An 11,605-nucleotide genomic window follows, 5' to 3' on the forward strand; every position below is an offset into this window, starting at 1 on the left:
GGCAGGTGGCATTGGGTGCTAGGAAGATGGCTCAGAAAATGCTTTGTACACACGGATGAGACTCTGGTTGTGATCCCTAGAATCCACATAAAAGCCAGGCATGGTGGCTCATGCTTGTAATCTCAACGTTCAGGAGGCTGAGACAAGAGGATCCCTTGGGCTTTGTGGCCTGGTAGGCTACCCTAATTGGTGAATTCCAGACCAGGGAGCGATCCTGTATGAAATACAAACCAACAAATAAGTAAATAACAAGGTAGGTGGCACCTGAGGGACAATACCCTCAGGATGATCTCTGGTCTCCACATATACGTGTACATACATGTATTCACATATTGCACACAGAGAGAGTCAGAAAGAGAGAGGGAAGGTTGCCTTGAACTTAGACTTGTTTGTGGTGCTGTATTTCTACAGCATAACCTGCTTCATTTCCATTCATTTTCGGAGGTAAAATTCTCATCTCTGGAGAAATTCCCAATTATTTGTCCTGAACGGCTATGTCTCTCATGCTGTCATATACCTTCCTCGGTGATTCCTGATTCTTGAATGACGTTGAAATCACCTCCAATCCCAAACTCCTAGTCTGAAACATCAAGATTGGGTCTTCTCTCCTCCAAAGAGGCTATGCACTGCTTCCATCATTCCCAGTGCCGTCTCTTTTCAACCAAAACATTTTTCTGATTTAGACAATGGTTGTGCTACTCCAGTTGGCTCACCCTGGTCATGGGTCTACCCTGTGCTAGGAAAGGAAGGAGGATATGACCTGATGCCAACGGTGAAAGTGGGGACCCAGGTAAAACCCTGTAATAGCCACGAATCATAACACAGAAACCATCTAAACCACTCAACTTCGCATCTCCCCTTGCCATCTCTGTGTCCCAAAGACTCTTCTAGACACAGCCTGGGCCTTGCTTACCCGCAGACGACCTGCACAAGAATGGGCCTGTCCACATCTCATGATTCCTGGAGGTACCCTAAGGCCCCAGCCCTCTCTGAGGGGCTCCTGGAAGCCGATGGTTTCTGTAGAGGATCACTTTCTTCAAAGGTGTAGCCACTGATAAGGTTGCCCGTGCTTCAGTATAAATAACCCCAGGCTCACACAAGCAACCCTTGCTTGCAATCCCAATACCAAAGGGTTACAATACTGTTAAACTAGTGGATCGCACACAAAAAGAAGACATGAAAGTTGGAGGAGGGTCTGTCTTTTGGAAAAAGAGGGGATTTTGGGGAGAGGGTAATAAGACAGTGAAATGAGAGTTGAAAATGACTAGAATCTGTTATATACATAAATGTGCCTGAAACTATCAAATTTAAAAATAAAATAGATACAGATTAAAACCCTTAAAAATTATACTACCTAATATATCCAAACCTCTCCATTTCCAACTACCCTTGGAAGGTAGAGAAGGCAGGGGGTTAATGACAAAAACCGCTAAGGCTCTTTCACTGTCCTATTCTCCTTGTGAGTAAATGACATTGTGGAAATAGTATGTCTATGATCTAAAAATAGATAAAAATTATATTTTAATGTTATATTGAGAATTCTTGAAAGCAATTGCTTGGGCTTTCTAAGAATGCTGGCAGCTACCAAACTAGTATTGCCAAAATTGCCTTCCTGACTAATGAAGTCCAAACAATGAGAGGATCAGAGACCGCTGCTACAAAATAACAAAAGACCCGGCTGTTGGCATTCCTCTCCAGAGATTGCCAATCCCAAAGGGGCCTCCCAGACTATGTTCAGGGGCTCTGCCAATGTGGCCAGTGGCTTCCCTGCAGGGCAGAATGCCATGTCTCACCACTTCTGCTCCTGAGCTCTCAGACACCCAAGTATCCCATCTTCCTCTAGTGACAGGAACTGCCCACCTCTGAGTAGATCCCCAATCAGTGAAAGAGCCTGCCTCAGCCAAAGAAACTTAGTGAGAATCCCTTAGTCTTCTCTGCAGCCTGGAGCTCTTTCTATTCAAGGGAATAAGCTCAAGCCTCCTGGCCTGAAGTGTTTAGTTTTGAGACCAGCCAGTTAAGTTCTGCCCCATATCCATCTTAACAATAAAATGCATGTGCCTCTGGAGCAAGCAAATTCTGTTAAAAGTCACTTGCATACACTGAACTGTTGTCCTTACTAAGACACACACACAAAGTGAACAAAAGGTCCAGGAAAATTCTACATACCAGGCATTTACTCAAACTATTTAATCCTGATGCTAACTGACAAAAGAAAGTACCACCTGTACTTCACCTAGCAAATGCAAAAACTGAGGCCCACAGAATGCATCTGGTGGAGGTTACCAAGATACTGAGGCTTGCCTGTCTCCATGACCTGCTCCCTGCCATCACCCCCGCTCAGGCACAGGATTGTATAATAAAGGGCTCATTATGAATGCCTCCTGATTGGCAATAAAGTGAGGAATATGCTCTGTCCTCCAGGCATGGCAGCACACTCCTATAATCCTAGCACTCTGAAGGCTGAAGCAGGAGGATGGCCTGGTTGGGCTGCATGTTGAGACTCTGGGCTGAAAGAAACATGCTGCACTGTGTAATATCGAATGATTGTGCTTTGTTTGTGTGAAGGCTGGGGAGGTATACTCTCCAAGACTGCAAATGTCATTAGCAAGTGTTACATATGTATTAGCTCATCTGCTGCTCTAGAATTACCGGAGGGAGGGCGGGTCTTACTGTAAGTGATCTCCTCCACAGTCACTGTTTTACCACCTGATGTGCAAAGTAACAGCACACGGTAAGCGTTTATTATGGTGCTGAGCGATTTCAATTGAATTCGTGGCGTTCTTTAAAGCCCACAGAAGTGAACATTTTGTTCGCTTCAGGCTTCATTTCTATCTCTTGGCTGGAAAGACTATTCACTGGTACTTGGGAAAATCAAGACTGGAGAATCGCAGCAGAGGTTTGGGGATTTCAACACACTAAGGTGGTGGAAACATGACTGCATGGTCGCAGACATGGCAGCTGCGTGTCACAGATGGACACGCGAAGAGACAGCAAAGTGAACTTGAATTGGACCACCCAGGTATTTCCAGGGCAGTCAGCTCTGCTGGGAGGCAGATATTATATTTTGCTAACGCTGAATTCAATTGTCCTGCAAGCTGTGACTGTTTCTCTCTCCTGGCAAACTACCAGCGGTGTGTATCAGTTGGGGGACTGTTTCAAAAACAACTGACTTCCCAAATGACAAAGACTCCAGCAGAAAACCACAGCTAGAGTGTGACGTTTGCACCTAGAAAGAGGACAAAAGGGCTATCAGCAACTCTGTTCCCTCTCCTGCCTTGATCTCACCTCACAGGTCTTCACCCCATAACGAAATCGCCTATCATGTTATCTTTTTTCTTTCTTTTTGAAGTATTTTTATACTATATTAAAAAAACACACACAAGATAAAAAAAAAAGGATCCATCAACATATATCTTAGAAGTCCATCCCGGAGTCTCAGTGTCCAACAGCCATGGAGGCTGACGCCTGTGTCATTGTTCAATCTGCATCTTGTGTAAGGATCACGGAGGTGACTTTAGGTTACAATCAAACTTGTTCTGCCAGATCCAAGACCCTGAATTTATCCAAATTGTAGAAACATGCTTTAACCACTCATCCACCAAAATACCTCCCATTCAGATCCACAACAGCTTTAATTGCTGATTCAACTCTCTCAAATTCTTAAAATACCTGTACTGCTTCATCATCAGGGGCACCAGGAATCTCAAATATCACACATTTCCCAACTTTGCCGTATTTTTCACATTCTTCCTTGGTTTCAACTTCCAGGTCTTCATCGACCTCTCCTGCACCAACCATGTTCCTCAGCAGGACACTTAAGTATTTCAGTTAATGGATCTGAATCTGCCTTCTTGGATGCGTCTTGAGACTCACCCTTCTCTGTTGCATCACCCACAGTGATCTTGCTGCCCGCTTGCTGGTCTTCTGCACCAACAATGCAATACTCAGCCCTTGCTCTTGGTTCCCCAGCCCCTGGCCTTCCCGGAAGCCGTACCTCAACGTGATCTTATGAGCCACTGTGCCACCCACGTTGGCAAGGAAGGAGTTGCTGGGACCAGTTGGAGATCTTGGTCCATCCGGCTCCCCGTACACTGGGGGAGGACTAGCAGCTTTGGAAGACTGTGATCGAGGTCTTGAATCCTCTTCGTAAGGAAAATCTCGGGGTAATTTCTTGTCTTTCGCTACAAGAGAAGTAGGTGGGGCTATGGCAGCTCCTCCCATACTTCTTTTCCTTCGCTCTCACTCATAATCTTCATCTTCATCAGAATCTGGGTCTGGTTGTCTTGAAAACCCGCTGGCTTCACACCTGTCTTTACGCCTCTTTTCTCTTTCTTCTGTTTCCTTCTGTCGTCCCAGCTCCCAGTGCCTCTGGCGCTCTTCTCCCTGGCGCTTCCCTACCTTCTCATAATCATTAGGAAACATGGGATCATACTCATCAGCTAAGGGGATCAGAACTTCCCCTGCAGAAAACCCACGGGGAACAGGGTCCTTCAGCCTGGCTGCTACATAAGGTGGCATGTCTACAATCTGCCAGTCATCAGAGGAGCCTCCTCCCTTTAGGTCAATGACCGGGGCAAGGACTGTACTTTGTTTTGTCCCTTGGCTCTTCGCTTGAGTGAGAGCTACCTTCTTCACCTGAAGCTGGGACTGCAGAAGCTTGAAGTTTTTGGACCAGTCTTCAGTGTTTGAGTCACTGGCCTCACTCCCAGGTCATCATATATGGACACCTCTTTTGGTTTCATGCCGGTCTTCCAAGATGATTCTGCCCATGGGCCACAGCAGCGCGGACCCTTCGCCTATTACAGAGGGTGATTCACTACGCGGAGTGAGAAAGTGGAGGCTGCCAGGCTCCTGACGTCTTTAAGATATGTTCTGGCTACCCATGCTACATCACAAAACAATACTAGTCTGGGAGGTATCAAACCATAATCACAGCACTATGCTCATAGAGTCTTTCGATCAACTCAGCTCCATGATATTGGAGGCTTTAACTGGGAAGAGTCCCAAGAGTAGGGTATGACACATTGTGTGGCAATTAGAAGTGATCTGGAAGCTTCTTCTCATGTATCTAGTGTCCAGTGGAGGAAACATGAAAGCTAGCCCTCAGCTGGGACTACTGACTGGAAGACCTACTTGAGCCTCTCCCCTCAGCTACTGACAACATGACAGCTGGGTCCCAAGATGGAGTATTCAGAAAGTTCAGGAGAACCAGATGAACACTCTGGGAACAATATCAGAAGTCACATGGTGTCTCGGCACAGTATCCTGTTGGTTACTGTGAGGTTAATATTGTCAATTTGACAGGATCTGAATATGTCCATGAGAAAGTTCCTAGATTAGTTTGAGATGGGAAAACCCATGTTAAATATGAATGAAACCTTACCATGGACTGAGATCCTGGATTGAATAAAAAGGAAGAAGAACCTGAGCCAAACAGCATTCATGTCCCTCTATATTAACCAGCTGCTAACCTCAACCAACAGGTCAATCTTCAGTGACAGTCCTAAGGAGAAAGGACCCGGAAATCCAAAATAAAGAAAATAGGAAAGGTGGGCTCGGGAGGTCTTGGACACACTGATGGCTTACACCAAGCAAGTTTATTAAGAAGTACATCTTATGCATAGTTCTCAAATGGAAAAAAAGTGGGAGAGAGTCAGTAAAAAGCCGGCAAACAATAGGATGCATTCAGCAGGAAGCTAATGTACAAGGGAAACACAAGTTCCTTGTCTGTCAGGTACGTCACAAACTGAGCACACAATGACCTTGGCAGTCTCTTCAGATAGGACAAGCCACGTTCCACAGAACCAAAACCAAGGCCCTGCCCCTGCCTCAGATTGGACCTTGCCATGTCCGCCCCTGGGCAAGGACACAGAACTAGGTTCCCTTGGTCTTTTCAACAGGGCCTCTGAGACAGCTCTGGATACGCCTGGCTCTTAACAAGCTGCTTCAAGTTCCTGCTGCCATGACTTCTTCACCTGTATTGTAGTACAGTACAGGACTGCACTCTCTATCTGGACTGTAAACATGAACTATGTGATAAAATAAACTCTCCCTTTGCCTGGGGATTTCTCATACACACATGAACAAGGTGAGATATGCTTGAAGAAGATAAAGCATAGAACAAGGAGAGGCTTTCATAGGCAGTGGGCCCTCCACCTGGCAAGGTGTGGTCAGGAAATTCCTTCAAAAAGTTAATGGACCATATTTGAATTCTGAGGGGAACTTGGCTGTAGGAAAAGCGGCCTCAATAGAGAACATAGCTGATACAAAGACATGGGGGTAAAATGTGCTTGGCACGTTCAATAGCAGGAGGAAAACAAGTATAGTTCCAGTGGGTGGGAAGAGAGCTGGTTTTGTCTCTACTGGGACAGTGACTCTAGTTCTGCCAGTTTCCAGAGCCCACAATCTTAATCTCTGTACTAAATATACCTTGCCATACTCAGTAGGCACAATACAAGGAAGCCAGAACTGGTTCTATTGGGGGAGAAAGAAGCCCAGCAGACTCCTCTTTTCTTGGGAGACAGAACTACCAAAGCATGTCACGAAATCATGGAGAGAGCTGTGTGGTTCTTCAAGTGCTACACCAACCAGGGAATGTTCCCTTTTAACACGCAGAGCCAAATGATACCTGATGGGTGTGGCTGAAGAGCAACATGATCTGCTCTTTGCTTCTGGTAGGCACCCGTATCTGTTGCATTCGTTCACTTGAATAATATCATAAAGCCTCTTCCATGACCCAGGTGCATATTGAACCTGGTACACAATACACATTCTGTCCCACATACAGGGAACTGAAACAGCATCCTTATTCTGGACTAGAGTTCTTACTCAGAAGATAGTAGAAGTGTGGATGCCTAACTGAGGATGAAGGTCATGGGACAGAATAAACTTGCATCAAGGAGTTTAAAAAAAATCAACTCTTTGAAAGATTCAAGTTTTTAATACCATGTTTTTACTGAAAATGCTAAACTATATTTGAACCACATGTTCTAGGAGACTTGTACCCCATACATGAGTCTTCCATAATAAGTAGATGGAAAAAACAAGCCCCCTATATGGTCATGGCGTGACTCCCATCCACCAAGTCTGATCTACTATAACCATCATTGACTTCCCGGTCATCTGTAAGCAGAAATGAGCACCAAAAGCCTGATATTAAAAATCAGTCAGATATCAAAACCATTGGCTTACTTCAATCATGGACTAGGAAACATTTTGTTCTTAGCTAAAGTAGGTGTAGATTCTCCTTCTTACATGTGAGGCTTCTGGGGTGCTTCATGACATATTACAATGATGTCTTATCCCTATTGTGGTTTTCCACAGTATTGCTTTTAACCAAGATGTTCACTCCCAACCAAAGGTATATGAGCTTCAGGCTCATGCTCCAGGAATTCACTGGTCTTAATGCTACTCCTCACTGACTTGCAGAAGCTGCCTTTAAAGAGAAGTAACAGGGTCCTTAAAGACATAGTTATAGTTCAGTGCTTTGCAAGACTTGCAGGGCTCACGGAAGATTGTGTGCACTGTGAGTCAGATCTCACACATGCTACTCTTCCTTTGTGATCCAGGATTCAGAGATACAGAAGCAAAAATGTGGACATGAAAATTCACTATTGGTTGTTAACCCTGTAGACTTCCTTTCCCCCAGCTTGATGTTCTTATGGTCCAGAAGTCTGAGTTCTATAAAAACTAGAAACTAAAAAGGTACCAGGACTCAGCAATGGTCCCACTGAACTAGGAAATGAAACTTCCTCCCTGACTCTTTGGGTTCCTCATGCCTCAGAATCAACAGGCCAAGAAGAAGGCTATGGTTTAGGACATGGTGACCGCTCCAGACTGGAGCTAAGAGATAAGTGAGACTGTGTCTGACATATAAGAGTTCTTAGAGCATCTCTTAAATTTCACCATGCTGTCTAGCCCAATCTTCACCAGAGAGGCTTCCACCAGCAGCTGACGGGAACAGATACAGACACCCACAATCAAACATTAAGTGGAGAGAGAGCCCAAATTTGAGATCTTTATCAGGTTCCTCTCCCATGAAGTTCAGGGAATCCCATGGACAAGGGGGAGGAAGAATTCTAGGATCCAGAGGGGTCAAGGACACCAGGAGAACACAGCTGACAGAAATCAACTAAGCAGGGTTCACAGCGCTTATAGGGCTCACAAAGACTGAGGCAGCAATCATGGAATCTGCACGAGTCTGTGCTAGGACCTCTGCAGACATGCTGTGGTTGTTTAGCTTTAGATGTCTGTGAGACTCCTAACAGTGGGAGTAGTGTTGTCTCTGACTCTTCTGCCTGCTCTCAGGACCCTTTTCCTCCTACTGGTTTGCCTCACCCAGTCTTTTCTTTTTTTTTTTCAGTAAACTTCAGAGCTTCATTGTGCAGGACAGAGGACCACACTTCTGCCTGCCCACCCGCAAACTTTTAGATCACTATTGCTCTGAGATCCTCGGTGGCCACCGTCATGATATCCATTGTACATTGAGAAAAACATAACCACAAAAGCTCAAAGTTTCCTTCCTTAAACATGGGCAGTATTATATTACAGTTTGCCTTTACACTGGCGGTGAAGTATCATTAAGCTAAATTTATTTTTCCTTCTTAAATGTCTTTGCTACATATTTTTACTATTCGTGTCACTTCTTTAATTTCATGGTATATACAATGTCTTCATCCTTCTTTGGAACTTTTGTGTCTTTCTTGGCACCCCAAGTTACTCTTGGCTTAGGTCCACTGTCCACAGTGGCTCCAGTTTTTCTGGATCTCAAACACCTGACATCTGAATCTCCAGAGACTCCTTTTTCTTTCTGAATCTTCGTCAAGATTTCTTCTACCCCTGTCTCACTTGTTTTGTCCTCTGCTGCATGAGGTTGGGGAATCTCACTCTATCCTCCAGACCTCAAGCATGTTCTTTTCCCACTGGCTTTGTCTCTAGATGTAGACTTCTTGGCTCCATCACCTGTGTTCTGCAGCTCTGTCTCCTGGTAACTCTTCAGGGTCTTCTCATTGTCTTTATCCCAACCTTCTCTGCAGATGCACCAACCTTAGGCCTTGGCTGTTTTCCACTGATTTTTATAAAAACCTCTGAGAACATGAAGGAGAGTGCTAAAGGTCTCCAAAGAGGACACTGTAGAAACTGTGGAAATATTGGTAGATACTGGGGACCCTGCAAATCACAAAGCAAAGTAGTACTTTTCTGAGCCCAAAGGAAGTCTGCAAGAAATGGAAGCATTTTGAGAACCATCTCGTGTTCTCCTTCTTGAATGTATATGCATATGTGACATGCCTACATGTGTGTACATGTTCACATGTGCGTGAGCACAAGTGTATGCAGGTGCCATCTTCCTATATGTGAATGCCTGAAGTTGACATCAGGCTCTCCCTCTATGATTCTCTATTTAATGAGCCAAGACCTCTCACTGAACCCAGCACTTGACATCTCTGACTAGTGTAGCTAGCCAGCATAGCTCATGGATCCTCAATCTTTGTCTCCAGAGTGCTGGGATTATAGGTAGCCATCATGCTGCCCAGTTTCTTTGACCTCAACTTTGACAACAAGAACTTCATCCTCCCCAGTCCCTCTTATTCTCATCCCATGTAACAAATTCTATCAATTTTATATCCATGTTTTATATTATGGAGAATGTGTCATAGTATTTACATTGTAGGGTTTTGTGAAAGAAATAGGCGTACTCATATACTTCACTTCCTTCCTCTTTTGAGACAAATATTAGTACATTTTATAAAGGATAGCTATACCATGTTTTATGGCCTGATATCAGTCTTCATTGGAGATTAACTGTGATTAAGAAGATATGCCAAGGTGACAAAGAATAAGATTACAGTGATTCGTTTTAGATGGCAATGTGCTTAGGTTATCAGAAACTCAAACAGACAATAAAGTACAATTTCTAGGTTTATCTTGTCTGGATGTGAATGTCATCTAACCCATGGGGAGACTGAAAGACAAATTCATGCTCTCAAAGCTGAGACATGCCTACTCTCTCTGCCCATAGATATCAGAGTTCCAAATTACTGTACTTGTAGACTTGAGGCCTCTCCTGTTGTAGGGTGTTTGTATACTGTGCAAAGATATATTGCTATGATTGGCCTAATAAAGAGTTAAACAGCCAATAGCTAGGCAGGAGGTGTAGGTTGGATTTCCAGGCGGAAAGAGATGAAGTGTGAGAAAAATCTAGGCATATAAAAGACCCCAGAAGACACAGAAGAAGCAGGATGGGTGGTACATGACAGGATGTAGATTAACAGAAATGGGTTAATTGAAGTTATAAGAGTTAGTTAAAAACAGGCCTAAAGCCAAGCTTTCATACTTAAGAAGAAATCTCAGTGTCATTATTTGGGAGCTGGCAGGCAGGATAGAGAAAGACTTGTTACACCCTTCTCCCCCAGTTTCTCAAACCTTCACCCTTGCACTATGAGTAACCTCTTGTTTTCAAGCCTTTACACTCAGACTGAAACATAAGCCTTACTCTCCAACTTGCAGGTTTTATATTTTGGACTTATTGATCTGTTGACTGAGTTTTCTGTCCTGCTCAGTTCCTGCAGTCCCCAAGAAATCACACGGAGGTCTACATTAGTTATAAAATGATTGACCCATTAGCTCAGGCTTCTTATTAACTTATAAATTATATTAGCCCATAATTCTTGTCTGAGTTAGCCACGTGGCTCAGTACCTTATTGAGCGAGGCAGTCAAAGCTTGCTTCTTCTGTGGCTGGGTCATGACCGCAGCCTAGGACTTCCTTCTTCCCAGAATTCTCCTGTTCTCATTGACCTGCCTCTACTTCCTGTCTGGTTGTTCCACCTATACTTCCTGCCTGGCTACTGGACAATCAGCATTTATTTAAAAGATAATTGACATAATACAGACCATTGTCCCACACCATTGATCTTCACAAATAAATGAGTCAATTTCCACCATAAATTCCCTCTTGTATCCTATATATCCAGGGTGGATCTTTCTCTTTGGGCTATTACACTGTCAATGAAAATCCCAGGTGTTTTCCTTTGATACTACAGTTATTGCCACTATCTCGATTTATCACAGTTATCACTATTTTTATGATAAATGAAGGAACACACTGGCCCACTTGAACATGTGGCTCTAGCTGGCCTTGTCCTTCTCCCCATCCCCTCTGCCTTATTCAAAACCATCAGATTACATTCCCAAACCAGCCACCAAGGTCTATCAAAATTTGAAGTCCAGCAATCAGAAGTCCCTTTTGGATCACCTAATTAACACGTCCAATTAAAACCAAACACCTCATTCTAACTTGGAGTTTCCTATTTTACCTTTATAAACTGCCATTTGCCTATGGGCCATGTCTGTCTCCTTTATCACAACATCCTAGCCCATCCTAACACAGACCTCTCTTTCTCCTTCTCTTACCCCTGCAAGGTCATTTGTTGCTGTTTTCTGCCTGAGTCAGAAAGCAGCCACTTTAACTTTTCTTTTCTGCTTAATAAAGGATCTCTCTGTGAAAACAAGTGTATGAGTGTAGTTTGTGATGCCCAATTCTGGGTCCAGGAGGAAGCCCCTGGTGTGCAGGGAGATCCCCTTCAATGGCTACTTATGAGAACTCAC

The 11,605-nt window shown here is 44.1% G+C and overlaps 1 pseudogene; it reads right to left on the reverse strand.

Annotated features, from left to right (window-relative positions):
• Positions 1 to 3,525: 3,525 nt before the first annotated feature.
• On the reverse strand, positions 3,526 to 4,742 carry LOC121455391 (annotated as a pseudogene).
• Between the last annotated feature and the right edge of the window lie 6,863 nt (positions 4,743 to 11,605).

Source organism: Microtus oregoni, unplaced genomic scaffold (genome assembly GCF_018167655.1).
Source record: "Microtus oregoni isolate MIOR12 unplaced genomic scaffold, Mior012 000013F_ref0000133, whole genome shotgun sequence".
Lineage (NCBI taxonomy): Eukaryota > Metazoa > Chordata > Mammalia > Rodentia > Cricetidae > Microtus > Microtus oregoni.